Genomic DNA, 17,829 nt, shown 5'->3' with positions numbered 1-17,829 from the left:
TTTTGCTTTTGCATTTTAGCATTTTAGCATTCTGTATTTTTGCATTTTTTATTTTTTTATTTTTGCATTTTTATTTTTTGCATTTTGCATTTTGCATTTTTTGCATTTTTGTTTTTGCATTTTGTATTTTGCATTTTGCATTTTTGCATTTTTGCATTTTTGCATTTTTCATTTTTTCATTTTTTCATTTTTTCATTTTTTCATTTTTTCATTTTTCATTTTTCATTTTTCATTTTTTCATTTTTTCTTTTTAGCATTTTAGCATTTTTGCATTTTTGCATTTATGCATTTTAACATTTTAGTATTTTGCATTTTGCATTTTGCATTTTAGCATTTTAGCATTTTGCATTTTAGCATTTAGCATTTTTGCATTTTTGCTTTTTTGCATTTTTGCATTTTTGCTTTTTAGTATTTTAGAATTTTTGCATTTTTGCATTTTTGCATTTTAGCATTTTTGCATTTTAGTATTTTGCATTTTTTATTTTAAAATTTTAGCATTTTTCATTTTTCATTTTTTCATTTTTTCATTTTTGCTTTTTGCTTTTTGCATTTTGCATTTTACATTTTGCTTTTTTGCATTTTTGCATTTTTGCTTTTCACATTTTTCATTTTGCTTTTAGCATTTAGCATTTAGAAATTTTTGCATTTTGCATTTTGCATTTTGCATTTTTACATTTTTGTTTTTCAGCATTTTAGCATTTTTGTATTTTTGCATTTTAACATTTTAGCATTTTTCATTTTTCATTTTGCATATTAGCATTTTGAATTTTGTATTTTGCATTTTAGCATTTTAGCATTTTGCATTTTAGCATTTTGCATTTTTGCATTTTTGCATTTCTGCATTTTTGCAGTTTTGCTTTTTAGCATTTTAGAATTTTTGCATTTTTGCATTTTAGCATTTTGCATTTTTGCATTTTATCATTTTGTTTTTTAGCATTTTACAATTTTTCTTTTTAGCATTTTAGCATTTTGTTTTTTATCATTTAGCATTTAGCATTTTAGCATTTTAGCATTTTTCATATTTGATAGTTCTGATACTTAATATAAGTACAGATCCAATAGCCAACAAGATGAGAGGGGGGGGGGTGAATCATACAAACTTAATCTTCCATAAAAACATTAGATTCAACCTCGGTAACATATATATTAGTAATATAACCAAAACTGTCAAACATGCAAACTCAAAAGCATATAAACATCATAAACCTCATAATACCAGATTTAACGTGGAAACCCAAATAGGGAAAAACCACTGTGGGATTTTGGACCCACTAAGAAATATACTCTTCTAGAGTATGCTCGGTTAAAAATAAATCCTGTTAAAGATTACAAACACATTGCTAGATGTGACCCGATTAAGGGATTTCCCTCAGATCTATTAGGATCTTCACTTTGTTAGAAGTGACCTTGTTAAAGGATTTCAAACACTCAATCAGAATGTCACCTTGCTAGAGGGTTTACATATAAGACTGTTAAGTCCACTTAGTTAAGAGATTTTCTGTCACTTTCACAAAATAACAGTAATAAAAATCTATCTGCAACTTCACATCTAAAATGCTAAAGTAGATTCCTATTTGTTCAATACAATCTAGACATAGAACTAATCTTGTCTATCTGCTGGGCTTCTATAATCTATTATTCTAACAGGTCTTCAAGCCTCTATGCTCGGTAATCACTATGTAGCATCCCTGTACATACATTTGCCCACATACATTGTTTATCAACAGTTTCATATTTATAAATAATTAGGTAACTGCATAATCTCCTTGATCACATTTCCCATGATCAATCATAGCCATTAGATCTTCAATCTTGTCCAGGTTCATTGCATCTTTCGATATGAAAATGTTTTACCCCACCTTGGAACTTGCATAATAGTCTTGGAACTTGTGCCAAGGTATTGTGGTTCAACCTGAGTTGTAGATCTTCATGCTGACTTTCCATTGCCTTAGATTCATTAACAAACTTCTTCCACGACTCACCAATCATTTGATCCGCTCTAGCTCATCAGCTTCCTTCATTAAATACCGCATGTAAATATTTAATGCATTCTATTATAGCTCAGTTACAACTTGGTAAAAACTCGATGAATACTAAACTTCACTCGGTAGACATTCTGCCTTTATTAACCGATAGCGATAACCTTAGGGTTTACTGACTAGGTTCCTTAGGGTTTACCGACTAGGTTCTTTGCTTGATAACATAGTATAGTATTAACCTTTACAATTTACAACTTATGTATAATGTTAAAACAATCTAAAACATCATGATCTCATCATTGTCTGAATCAGTAGTAGTTTCCCATTGAATACCTTATTCATCCCCTTATTCATCATATTCTTTCCTGTGTCTTTTACCAACATCTTTATAATCTTCATATCATACTTCTCAAGATATGGCAACATCATACTGAATTAGAAAATTAATTTCTTGACATCAATGACAAAATAATAATATCAAGATAGTAAAACATCTTTAATCAGTTATATCCATAATCATCAACAACCTTCTCAATATCCTTATGAAATGCCAACAAGCTTTCATTGTTTGTTATAATGCAATATTTCCAACAATCTCCCCCTTTGGCATTGATGGCAAAACCAATTGATTTGTCTGTTAAAAAAAAATTCAGATTGCTATGATTCTGAAATGCTAAAATGCTCTCCCCCATACATTAGACTTCTCCTGTTTTCAATCTTCTTCCCTGATAGGTCTTCTCTCAGTCTTCTCTCCTTTATAGTATACTTTTCCTCCTTTGTAATTCTTCTCCCCCTTTGACAACAATGCCAAAAAGTAAAGAACTAAAACATAATTTCTTGCTTGAAGAAGTTATTTCTTGCTATTGTGTATCAACCGAGTCTCGGTCAGAGCATTTGTCTTCAATTCCTGTTCCCTGTATTATTTCTTGTACACCTTTAGAAAACATCCTAAAGTGTATAAATCAGCATCAACTCCCAAAAGATATTCATTAGAGTCATCGGATTGATGCTTTCACCGAACTTGGTCAATGAGTAGAAGATAGGGGTAGGACCCCTAACTTACTTTTAAGATATTCAAAAGTGTCCTTTGGTAGTGGCTTGGTGAAGATATCTGCTATTTGCTCCTTTGTGCTAACATACTCCAACACCACTTTCTTCTCTTGAGCTTCTTCTCTAAGATAATGATATTTGATAGATATTTGTCTTAGAGTGCATAACAGGATTCTTTGAAATATTAATGGCACTAGTATTGTCATAGAATATAGTTACTAGCTTGGTAACTTTCTCATTTATACCTTCCAACAGTTGTTTGATCCATGCAATGTTGGTACAATTCAGTGCTGCAGCAACATATTCAACTTCTGCTGTTGACTGTGAAACACATCCTTGTTTCTTGCTAAGCCAACTCACTAGTCTTTCTCCTAAAAAGAAAGCTCCTCCACTTATGCTCTTTCTTTCATCAATGTTGCCTACCCAATCAACATTAGTATAAACTTTTAAATCAAAATCATTTCCTTTCTGATATACTAAGCCATAATTCTCTGTGCCTTTCAAGTATCTAAAAATTCTTTTGATTGTTGTCATGTGTGTTTCCTTAGGATCTATAGAGAATCTTGCAACTATACCTACTGCATGTGCTATGTTTGGTCTATTGTGAACAACATATTGTAGCTTTCCAATCATGGATCGGTAGAGTGTCTCATCAATAGATGTAGATTCATCATTCTTTGATAATTTATAGTTGGTAGTCATAGGAGTACTTACTAGTTTTGAATCCTCCATTCCAAATTTCTTCAAGATTTTCTTTATGTACTTGAATTGAGTAATGAAAATCTCATTTTTCATTTGCAGTATCTATAAACCTATAAAATACTTTATCTCACCGATTAATGACATCTCAAATTCTTTGCTCATTTCATTTCCAAAGTTCTTGCATAAAGAGTCATTTCCACAAAATATAATATCATCAACAAATATGGCTAAGATCAGTATTCCATTTTCATTATTCTTCATGTATATATTGTTGTTCTCACTTGTCCTTATAAAACTAATCTTAATCAAATAAGAGTGCAATCTTTCATACCATGCTCTAGGTGCTTGTTTCAAACCATATAAAGCTTTGTTCAATTTACATACCTGATCTTTATTATTGTCTTCAACAAATCCTTCAGTTGTTCAATGAAAACTTCATCTTCTAATATTTCATTCAAAAATGCAGATTTGACATCCATTTGATATACCTTGAAGTTCTTGAAAGCAGCATAGGCCAACAATGTTCTTACTCCTTCAAGTCTAGCAACAGGTGAAAAAGTTTCACCATAATCAATTCCTTCTTCTTGAGCATAACCTTTGCAAACTAGTCTTGCTTTGTTTCAAATGACTTCTCTTTTTTCATTTAGCTTGTTTCTGAAAATCCACTTTGTACCAATTACATTCTTATCCTGTGGTCTTCGGATTAGTATCCATGTGTCATTCTTCTTGATTTGATCAATCTCTTCTAACATAGCATTTACCCAATCTTCACTGTTAAATGCCTCTTTCACTATTCTCGGTTCAAATTCAGATATCAAACATGTGTTCTATCTCATTTTGTTCCTTGTCATCACTGGATCATCCTTATCTCCTATAATCTGACTTGGTACATGATGTTTTCTGACATACCTGGCTAATACAGGCTCGGTAGGCTCTATATGATCTTCTTCATCACTCGGTAGCTGGATATTCTCTTCATTTCCTTCAACAGTCTTCTCGATATGACTTGTTGGTTGAGCATAGACAAATTCATCATAGTCTTCTGGTTCCTTGGAATTTCCTTCATCATTTCTTTCTGCAAATTCATCAATTTTCACATTTTCACTTTCTACTATTTTGTTAGATGATTTGATCAGACATTTAAATGTTTTGCTTCTAGAAGAATAACCTAGAAACGTTCCTTCTTCACTTTTCTGATCAAACTTGCCATTTCTATCATCTTTATGAACATAGCATCCACTTCCAAAGATTTTAAAATAACTAACATTAGGTTTCTTATCATACTAGATTTCATATGGTGTCTTCAAAGTACCTTTCTTCAATTGTACTCAGTTCAAGATGTAAATAGCTGTGCTTATTGCTTCTCTCCAAAATGTTTGTGGCACCTTCTTTTCAATCATCAGTGTTCTAGCACAATCCACAATAGATCAGTTTCTTCTCTCATCTATTCCATTCTGTTGTGGAGTTCTCGGTGCAAAGACTTGTCTTTTAATACCATGATCATTGCAGAATAAGTTGAACTCATCAAATGTGAACTCTCCTCCTCTATCTGATCTAAGACATTTCAGTTGTCTTCCTATTTCATTTTCAACTCTTGCTTTATACCATTTAAACATTTGAAAAGCTTCTGATTTTTCCTTTAAAAACATTACTAACATCATCCTTTTATAGTCATCCACAAATAATATGAAATACTTATCACCATAATAACTTTGAACTTTCATAGGACCATAAAGATCAGTGTGCACAAGATCTAAAATTCCCTTAGAAGTGTAAGACTTACTTGTAAAGCTTGATCTCGTTATCTTACCCATCTGGCATCCTTGGCACATAGTATTCTCAGTTTTTTCAAGACTCGGTAGACCTCTTTCTCTGTGCTTCTTACTTATTTTGATCAAATTATCAAAATTTACATGACAAAACCTTTTATGCCATAACTAGGTATCATCAATCTTTTCATGCAAACACTTATTCTGAGTTGAGTCAAGGTGAAATGTATTACCTATTGTTTGTGTCCCGATAGCAACTAATTTTCCATTCTTGTCATGAACTTTGATAATTCCTTCCTGAAATTATATTCGGTAACCTATGTTGTTTAGCTGTGCTATACTCAACAAATTGTATTTCAAACCTTCAACCCAATAAACATCATTTCATCTTGCATTATCAAGAAGTGTTATAGATCCTTTACCTCTTATCGGACATGGTGCATCATTACCAAATCTAACATAACGTCCATTATAATCTTCTAACATAACAAACTTGTGTTTATCTCATGTCATATGATGTGAGCATCCACTATCTATAATCCAAGAATCATTAGTGTTTATGTGAGATATTAGGGCTTTTTCTTCATACCTTTCTTCATCTGATCCATCCTTGATAGCCACATAAACTACTTCCTTTGTATCAGTCTCATCTGATTTATCATCGTTAGATTCCTCATCAGCTATTAAGCATGTCTTTCTATCTCTTCTTCTGAAGTCTCGGTGTCCTCTGTAATGATTATCTTTCTGTCTATCATCTCGATAATCTCTCTTTTTAGTAAAATCTTTGTCTGGATAGTTAGAAGCCATATTTCCTATCTTATCACAATTGAAACATTTCAAAAGTAGTTTTCCTTTATACTTACCTTTGCCTCTCGGTAACCTTTTGGCTAATAGTGCTACAAACTCTTCTTGCTTTCTGATTTCCTCATATAGTTTGTGTACTTCTTCCATGTTCTTCCAAAATCTTTCACTTGCTCCACTATGATCTCCTTCAGAGTACTTGTACTTTCTTTCATTGTAATCATTAGATTCATCAAGATGAAAAGAATTAAATGCAGATTCAACTTTATTTACCGAAGATCCATTGTTATCAAAATTACTTAACTCAAATGCATGTAGCTTACCAATAGTACCATCTAAAGAAACTGGCATATTAGGTACAGACCTCAATTCATTGATTGCAGAGACTCGGATTGCATAAGCCGATAGAAGGGTTCTTAACAACTTACTTGTTATGTCCTTTTCTTCAATAGTTCCACCTGCTCCTTTGATTTGATTGACAATCTCCTTTAGTCTTGTACTATATTGAGTTATGTTCTCACCTTCATTCATCCTCATAGATTCAAGTTGTCCTCTTAGACTATCTACTTTTGCTCTTTGAACATGTTCATCTCCTCCATATACTGATATGAGCTTATCCCACATTGCCTTTGCATCATTGCAGCCTTCTAGATCATTAAACTCTGAATCGGTCAATGCAGATGTTATTTCAATCATTCCTTGAATATGTTCTTGCTTCGCTTTTATCTCTTCCATAGTCAATGGATAGGTGCTCGGTGTAACAAAATCATTCTCCAGATAGTATACAACATATTCTCCAACTCCTGATAGATGTAGCTTCATTCTTTTCTATCATGTAGAGAAACTTGACTTGTTCAGCTTCGGTGCATCCCTCTTATACTTTTTTGGATCTTTAACTCAAGTGCCTTTAAACTTCCTTCCGGAGTCCAAAGCTCTGATACCAATTGATAGTTCTGATACTTAATATAAGTACAGATCCAATAGCCAACAAGATGAGAGAGGGGGGTTAATCATACAAACTTAATCTTCCATAAAAACATCAGATTCAACCTCGGTAACATATATATCAGTAATATAACCAAAACTGTCAAACATGCGAACTCAAAAGCATATAAACATCATAAACCTCATAACACTAGATTTAACGTGGAAACCCAAATAGGAAAAAACCACTATGGGATTTTGGACCCACTAAGAAATATACTCTTCTAGAGTATGCTCAGTTAAAAGCAAATCTTGTTAAATATTACAAACACATTGCTAGATGTGACCCGGTTAAGGGATTTCCCTCAGATCTGTTAAGATCTTCACTTTGTTAGAAGTAACCTTGTTAAAGGATTTCAAACACTCAATTAGAATGTCACCTTGCTAGAGGGTTTACATATAAGACTGTTAAGTCCACTCGGTTAAGAGATTTTCTGTCACTTTCACAAAATAACAGTAATAAAAATCTATCTGCAACTTCACATCTAAAATGCTAAAGCAGATTCCTATTTGTTCAATATAATCTAGACATAGAACTAATCTTGTCTATCTACTGAGCTTCTATACTCTGTTATTCTAACAGGTCTTCAAGCTTCTGTGCTTGGTAATCACTATGTAGCATCCTTGTGCATACACTTACCCGCATACATTGTTTACCAACAATTTCCTATTTATATACAATTAGGGAACCACATAATCTCCTTGATCACATTTCCCATGATCAATCATAGCCATCAGATCTTCAATCTTGTCTAGGTTCAATGCATCTTTCGATCTGAAAATATATTACCCTACCTTGGAACTTGCATAATAGTCTTGGAACTTGTGCCAGGGTATTGCGGTTCAATCTGAGCTATAGATCTTCATGCCGACTTTCCATTGCCTTAGATTTGTTAACAAACTTCTTCCACAGCTCACCAATCATTTAATCCGCTCCAGCTCATCAGCTTCCTTCATTAAATACCACATGTAAACATTTAATGCATTTTGTTATAGCTCAGTTACAACTTGGTAACAACTCGGTGAATACTAAACTTCACTCGGTAGACATTCTGCCTTTATTAACTGATAATGATAACCTTAGGGTTTGTCAACTAGGTTCCTTAGGGTTTACTGACTAGATTCTTTGCTTGATAACATAGTATAGTATTAACCTTTACAATTTACAACTTATGTATAATGTTAAAACAATCTAAAACATCATGATCTCATCATTGTCTGACTCGGTAGTAGTTGCCCATTGAATACCTTATTCATCCATTTATTCATCATATTCTTTCATGTGTTTTTTATCGACATCTTTATAATCTTCATATCATACTTCTCAAGATATGGCAACATCATACTGAATTAGAAAATCAATTTCTTGACATCAATGACAAAATAATAATATCAAGATAGTAAAACATCTTTAATCAGTTATATCCATAATCATCAACAACCTTCTCAATATCCTTATGAAATGCCAACAATCTTTCATTGCCTGTTATAATGCAATATTGCCAACAATATTAGCATTTAGCTTTTTGCATTTTACATTTTGCATTTTATCATTTTTGCATTTTGCATTTTGCATTTTGCTTTTTAGCATTTTTGCATTTTGCTTTTTAGCATTTTCCATTTTAGCATTTTGCTTTTTAGCATTATTCTTTTTAGTATTTTGCTTTTTAGCATTTTTCTTTTTAGCATTTTGCATTTTGCATTTTGCATTTTAGTATTTTATGCTTTTTAGCATTTTAGCATTTTGCATTTTGCATTTTAGTATTTAATGCTTTTTAGCATTTTGAATTTTAGCATTTTAGCATTTTGCATTTTAGCATTTGGTATTTTAGCATTTTTGCATTTTTGCATTTTGCATTTTGCATTTTTGCATTTTTTCTTTTTAGCATTTTGCATTTTTGCATTTTTACATTTAGCTAAAAAGCAAAATGCTAAAATGCAAAATGCTTAAAAGAAAAATGCTAAAATGCAAAATGCTAAAAAGCAAAATGCTAAAAAGCAAAATGCTTAATGCTAAAAAGAAAAATGCAAAAATGCAAAAATGCTAAAAATCAAAATGCAAAATGCAAAAATGCTAAAATACAAAATACAAAATACAAAAAGCAAAATGCAAAAATGCTAAAAATAAAAATGCAAAATGCAAAATGCTAAAATGCAAAATGCTAAAAAGAAAAATGCTAAAATGCTAAAAAGCAAAATGTAAAAATGCTAATATGCAAAATGTTAAAATGCTAAAATGTAAAAAATACGAAAACGATAAAATGCAAAATGCAAAAATGCAAAATACTAAAATGCTAAAAAGAAAAATGCTAAAATGCTAAAATGCAAAAAGAAAAATGTAAAAATGCAAAAAAACAAAAAAATGAAAATGAAAAAATGAAAAAATGAAAAATGAAAAAAAACAAAAATGCAAAATGCTAAAATGCAAAAATGCAAAATGCAAAAAAGAAAAAAAGAAAAAAAGAAAAAAAGAAAAAAAGAAAAAATGCAAAATGCAAAATGCAAAATGCAAAAATGCAAAATGCAAAATGAAAAAATGAAAAAATGAAAAAATGAAAAATGAAAAAATGCTGAAATGGAAAAATACAAAATGCAAAAATGCAAAATGCAAAAATGCAAAATGCAAAATGCAAAATGCAAAATGCAAAATACAAAAAGCAAAAATGCAAAAATGCAAAACCAAAAATGCAAAAATGCAAAAAAGTAAAAAAATAAAAAAGCAAAAAAGCAAAAAAGCAAAAAAGCAAAAATGCAAAAATGCAAAATAAATACTTATTCTAACTAACAAAGGAGTTACACTTCCTGAAAATTTTGATACCGAAAACTTAAAAGACGAAATAATTTTTAGAACAAGGTCTAGAAATTACGCCTGTCAAGACCAATAAAGAGAAGAAGAAACACATGACCCAAAAATCATACATGAACAAAATAACACCCTTGAACACAACCATGCTTGAACTCAGGATAATATTAATGAAAGGGAGGAAGCTCTCCCTCAATGTACAAATGAACCCATGGTCACTCTTACACAACAAATCCAAATGTTGCAAAGGTAAATGCAGAACATGCAACAAGGGACCACAATGCGATACTCCTTGGATGAGATCTGTCCTTACCCCTTTGATAGGAGATTAAACATGATACCTTTTCCCCCTAATTCAGATATACCAAAGTACAAAAAATGCGATGGTAAAAGTGATCCCCGCGATCATGTTCAAGAATTTTATACCATAAGCCTAGAGTTTGCTCACGATGACACTTATTTAATGAGACTATTCCCATGAAGTTTGGGAGGGAAAACAATGGAGTGGTTGTCTAAACTTACACCTCCCATCAGATCATTTGATGAGTTGGTAAACAAATTCATCACACAATACTCTTATAATATTCAACATGCAATCACCATGTTGGATGTATGTAACACCAAACAAAAAAACAATAAGACATTCATGGTATTTCTTCAGCATTGGAGACATATGGTTTCAAGATATCCTTGAGACGTGCTTGAAAAGGAAAAGATGGAAATTTTTATCAACAATCTAAATATTGAGATGAGTTATCAACTCAAGCTCCAATGCATACCATCTTTTGCCAAGTTGATAGAAAACTAAATCCAATTAGAGGAAGCCTACATCAAAAAAGGAACATTGAAGCTCTTTAAGGAAGCAACTAACTCATCCAACAGTCACTTCTTTAACAATCAAAACAACAACAACACTTTAGACAAATCTAGATTTTTATAAGAAACTAAAATTTTGTTAATGATGGAGGAGCTGATGCTAATGATATGAAGTCGAAACAACCAGTATTATCTTTATCAGGCAATCCATAATCTAAAAAAAATAAAAAAGGTGTTAATCAAGGCACTAACACTTATTCACAAAATACCAATCAAGGACCTTCAATTTCAAACACCAATAACAATACCCAAGGCAACAACAATAACCAAGGAAACAATGCTAATCGAGGGAATAATACAAACCAGAGAGGTAACACCAACACTTTTCCAAATAGATGCATCTACACACCGTTAGGGAAAACCTTAGAAATGACATTTTGAGAACTCCTGGCAAACAAAATTATCACATTGCTGGTCATAAACAACTTTGAACCCAAAGTCAAACCACCTTGGTGGAATGACTCGTATTTTTATGATTTTAATTAAAACAAAGGACATCACACAAATGATTTCATGAGGCTTAAGAACATTATTCAGGATATGATCGATAGAGGTGATTTAATGGTTGACGGTCTCACAACAAATGATGACCATGATGCCTTTAAAAATCCTCTTCCAAATTACAACAAGGGAGGAGATTCATCATCAAATGATACTGGAGGATCTCGTATAAATCACATGTACAACAACACCATCAATCACATATCAACATATGACAAGCAAATAAATGTCATAAAATCAAGGACAAACAAGATCATGTGTCAATATATGTGACAACTAGAGCTCAAAAATACATATTGAAAGGGCATACATCAACATCCACCACTATCCCCAAGAATCAATATGATTTAGTTAATCAACTACGGAGAGCTCCCACTCAAATATCCATACTTGAGTTACTCAAACTCTTGCCAAAACATAAGGACATCTTATAACAAGCACTAGTTGAAACAAATGTTCCTCAAGATCTGGACATTGATAAATTTCAAGCCATGGTGGCTCATATGACAAGGGCTCATAACCTCACCTTTTCCAAACATGATAATGTCTCTTTGAGTCATTTGCATAACACTCTACTTCATATCAAGGTGTTAGTCTATAAACATCGAGTTAAAAGAGTGTTAATAGATGGAGGAGTTGGTCTCAATATTTGTACTTTAAAGCTTATACATGCATTAGGCTTCTCTGAATAGCCTATTGATCCAAACAAAAAGATCACCATCAAGGCCTATGATGATGAATAAATATCATCCAAAAAAAAATGATACTACCTATTTAGATACAAAGGGATACCATGTGCCAAGTCTTAGACATAGACTTAACATACAACATTCTATTGGGTCATCCTTGGATACATGAAATACAAGAAGTTCCTTCAACATACCATCAGTCTATCAAATTCTTGTATAATGGATAGGAAATTTCCATATCTACTGATAATAATCCTTTTCAACATTGCAATATTGTGGGGGCAGCTCAAGACAGCCTGGTTCCACACAACGGGGAAGCTCCAGTTGCCTCAGCATTAGATCATCATCAAGAAAAACTCAAGTCTTTATCCATGGAATTCAAATAAAAGATTAAAATCAAAGACCAAGGCATGGGAGAATACTCTTTTGAACCTATGTCTATCAAAATTACCAACATCACCAAAATATCATGAACAACAATCTGCATCGACACATCAAGCAACACAACCCATCACCAATTTTGATGGCAAATTTATCCAATTGGGCACACTAGCAAATGAATTAGAAGAGAAAGACATCCTTAGTTGGCTATACAAGTATGAGGAAGAGGTCAGAGTTGCTACTCTGGAGGTGGCCATACCAGTACAACAATATGGAAAAGGATTCCTCATCATGCAATAGATTGAATACAATGGTAAAGGACCTATAGGCAAGCATCAAGAAGGCATTACAAAACCACTAAAACCTCCTTCATAATTTTCACAAGACAAAACAAGACTCAGATATGGACACAACATACCACCTAGGTACAAACAAAATAAGTATAAGAAACCTCAATAGAAAACAAAGAAGAAATACAATCAGAACTCATGGCAAGAGGCACTACACCAAGCAAAAGAAATAACAAGGAAAGAGCGAGAACACCAGGAAAAAGAGAAACTACAAGAGGAACTGGTCATTCCAAGGGAAGAAGCATCTTATGAAAAAGTGCATCATGTGCAAGAACCTATTCAAAACAAGGTAGAGTCACCACATGAAGAAATCACTATTCTCCAAGGAGAAATGGTGTATGAACAAATGCAAAGGGTACAAGAAGGCTCTGATATTAAGTCAAAAAAAAAGTACAAGACTAGTATCAATTATCAGAGATCTTTTCTCACCCTACAACGTACCTATTAGCAGCACTGAGAGACTCTGGGACAGTACTTCTAAAATTGATTCTGATGACTATGAATGGGGTAGTTGTTCAAATATTACTAAGGATTTCGAGGAAGGTATTATCCATTCATATACACCCCTTTCTTAGGAGGGACAAGGCATAGAGTCTTGATTACTTGAATTTGAACCACAACATATCTACGAGGCTAAGGAGAATGAGCAACATCACTACAAACAAGTCTACACCAAAGATGATACCCTCGAATACCTTGACAATATTATTAACCTAACCAACATCCCAGACAACTTTAACGATACCTCTATCATGACACTTACCGCAGCTAATCTCGACCCACCAAATGACTCTCTACCACTTGTATTTCTTGATCTCATAGACTAGGAAGAACCTAAAGACCTTGATATACCCATTTTCCTAGATGATAAATCCATTGTCTAGTATCTATGTATAGTCAACCCAGAAACATTCTCTACCAGCAAATAAAATAACGATATCTACAATCGGGGGAGTGCCAAGTCTCTCTGTCGCAAAAATGAAAGAAACAAAGGATCTAATGCTGAAAACCAGTCAATGGCAGCACTAGATCACAAAAAGTCAAAATAAAGGATGCATTTGAGGGTGAAAACCTTTTTAAGGAACCTAAGGATGGGAGCCTTGATACTCTTCCTAAACACAACTCAATCAATAAACATAGGTACGGAAGCAACAGCTAAAAACATACACCTAGTAGAATCACTGATCGAAGAGGAACAACCACAGTTTATCAGATTCTTCAAAGAAAAGCATATTAATTTTGCTTGGTCCTATGCTAATATGCCTAAAATAGATCCAAACCTGATCATGCATCATTTGTTTATTACTCCCGGAGCTAAGCCAATCAAATAGAAATTAAGAAAGATGGATCTACATGTGGCATTAATGGTCAAAGATGAACTAAACAAGTTATTAGACATCAGATTCATTCGACCTATAGACTATGTTGAATGGATTTCAAACATTGTACCAATTTCAAAACAGGACAAAAGCATCAGAATATGCACAAATTTTAGAGATGTCAACAAAGCTTGTCCAAAGGATGACTTTCTTTTTCCCAACATTGACATAATTGTGGACCTAATAGCAAGCAATGCAATGCTATCATTAATGGATGGTTTCTCTAGCTATAATCAAATCAAGATAGCTCTAGAGGATCAAGATAAAGCTGCATTCACCTATCCTTGGGGAATGTATTGTTGGAACATCATGCCTTTTGGCTTAAAGAATGTTGCGGCAACTTATCAAAGAGCGATGATGACAATCTTTTATGGTATGATGCATACCTTCATGGAGGACTATGTGGATGATTTACTGGCTAAGTCATTCATGCGGGAAGAACATCTGGGCATATTAGATAAAAAATTTCAAAGATTGGAGAAATTCCAAGTTAGGCTAAACCCTAAGAAGTGTGTCTTTAGGGTCACATCAAATAACCTATTAGGCTACATTGTGTCTGGAAAAGGCATTGAAGTAGATCCAGTGAAGGTACAGGCCATCATGGAGATGCCACCTCCTAGGAACATTAGTCAACTCAGATCTCTACAAGGATGACTACAGTCTATCAGGCGATTCATAGCCACACTAGCAGATAAAAGTCTACCATTCAATCATTTGCTACACAAGAACATACCTTTCAGATGGGAAGCCAAGTGTGTGGAATCATTCTACCAACTCAAGCAATATCTAATGAATTCTCCAATTCTGGTACCACCAATAGCAAGGAAGTCGCTCATTCTCTACATATCAACAATGGAAGTATCATTGGGGGCATTGTTAGCATAAGAATATCAAGAGAGAAAGGAACAAGCTATATATTACATCAAGAAAACATTAAATGGATATGAGGTAAATTATACATTTATTGAGAATGCTTGTTTAGCTGTGGTATTCACATCTCAAAAATTTTGCCACTACATGCCGACATCTTGTTCATCACTCTAGAAGGGCACACAATTCCAAGATCTTATAGACTAATGTTTCCATGCACCAATAACATCGCTAAGTATGAAGCCCTGGTCATAGGAATCAAAATGGCTCTAGAATGGAGAATCACATAATTGAGAGTCTATGGGGATCTCAATTAGTCATCAATCAAATCAATGATGAATATCAGACAAAGGATGATAAACTAATGCCCTATAAGAGAATGGTGGATGACTTCAAACAATACTTTGTACACATCACCTTCGAGAAAATACCAAGGTTGGACAACAAAGAAGCCGATGGAATGGCCACTATTGCTTCACTACTACAAACTCTAGAGTAACAAAGTCATTATGAGTTCCTAGTAGAGCAATTGTTTTCCCCAGCCTATGACAATTCTCTATCCCACGTCATCTATGCCTTAACCGGTTCAAACTCCCCTCTATATGGGATAATCTTTGAATATATTAAGACCAATACCCTACCACTTGACCTATCTCGTAACCAAAAATGCAGCTTTATCTGGCAAGCCGCCCGTTATACCTTAACTGCTGACACACTTTACCGTCGAGGTCTAGATGGTACTCTTCTTCATTGCCTTGATTGTAATGAATCTAACTCTTCTTTGCATGAACCTCACAAGGGTATCTGTGGCACACATTCAAGTGGTCCTACTCTCACCAAAAAACTTCTAAGAATGGGATATTATTGGTCGACAATGGAGAAAGACTCTTATCAATTTGTGAAGAAATGTTCTAAGTACCAAATTCATGGCAATCTTATCCATGCACCAGCATAGGAGTTGCAGCCATTTACAACATCTTGGCCTTTCTATCAGTGGGGACTTGATTTAGTAGGGAAAATGCATCCTTCCTCTTTAAATGGACACAAGTTCATTATCATGGCAACAAAGTATTTCACAAAATGGATTGAAGCAGTCCCCATGACTACGATAACTGGAAAACAAATTGCCTCATTTATTCTCAATTATCTCATTTGCACATAGGATATTCCAAGTTCCATCATCACAGATAATGGGCGTCCCTTAAAAAATCTAGATGTATGAGAACTATGTGAAAGATTCAAAATCCAACATTGCTTCTCTACACCTTACTACCCATAGGGGAATGGTCAAGCATAGGCATAAAATAAAACAATCTTGAAAATCCTCAAGAAAATAGTAAATGATGTGGGTAAGAATTGGCATGTACAACTCAATCTGGCACTCTGGGCATATAGGACTAGCATTCAAACACCTACAGGGGCTACGCCATATTCATTGGTGTACAAATCAGAATTAATTTCACCTCTTGAGGTAGAAATTCCATCACTCAAAGTATCTTTGAAAGGCCTCATACCAGATGAGGAATATCGGGTAAACTGATTATATGAACTAGAGCTTCTGGGTGAAAAATGACAACATGCCTATGACCATCTCAAAGCATACCAATAGCGCATAAGTAGAAGCTACAACCACAGATTCATCCCTAGGGTTTTTTAATTCAGTGATTTTGTACTCAAAGAAAATCCTATAAATCAATAGGATTGAGGAAAGAAGGGGAAGTTTGAACCTAATTGGTTAGGTCCCTATGTCATCATATCAGCCTATGGATTAGGCACCTATCAACTAACAACTTTAGAAGGAGACGTGCTCGATGAACCAACCAATAGAATACATCTGAATAAATTTTGCACTTGAGTCATCTAATGCACGAAAAAGGTGAAAATGCAAAAAAAATTTAAATTTTTTTTTAAAAAGTTAAAAAATACAAAAAAATAAAAAACAAAACAAAAAAAGTGCAATAAAAACAAGTGGTGAAAACCTGGCAATGGGCACTATTTGTGAGAGACTGGCTCCTCTATCTATCAATACTCATATCTTTTGCATCCATCCAAAGTCAAAGCTAATGGCCATCTCCCAATACTATTCACATTGCATTATCCTGGACATACTTAGCATAGTCACTGTCCTTGATTATCTGAAGATCAATTCATCATATCCCACCATGGCTTGGTGATCACTGTGTATATCCACATTGATAGAAATCTATAGCTAGGGGCAGCATTCCTCTCAAGTTAACCATTACAAACAACTAACAATAAGGATCACAACATGCTAAGGAAACACTGTCAACAACTGCTCATCAAGATAGAAAATAAGACCATTATCCACATACAACTTTAACACACACATGATGGATGATTTTCTGAATTATAATTTGTTTACATCTAGCATGAATTTTTGACTATTTTGTATCTTAAATTTTTGAATCATTAGATCTCTTGAATTTCTTGAAGATGCATCAAGCTAGAGACAGCAACGGGGGAGTCTGATATTTTTTGTTTTCTATCTGTGAGGTGATCACTTATACGGTGCAAATTTGTCTTGAAACATGATTGGAAACATATCATTGAAGACACTATTCTACTTTGACCACCATACAAATGGTTAACTCTTGTCTATTTTACGGAAGCAACACTCAGGTCGTCATGGTTAAATTACACCTCAACACTTGTGTCATCTTGCCATATCAAAATC

The sequence above is a fragment of the Cryptomeria japonica genome, chromosome 4, assembly GCF_030272615.1.
Source record: "Cryptomeria japonica chromosome 4, Sugi_1.0, whole genome shotgun sequence".
Lineage (NCBI taxonomy): Eukaryota > Viridiplantae > Streptophyta > Pinopsida > Cupressales > Cupressaceae > Cryptomeria > Cryptomeria japonica.
This window is presented reverse-complemented; position numbering follows the sequence as displayed.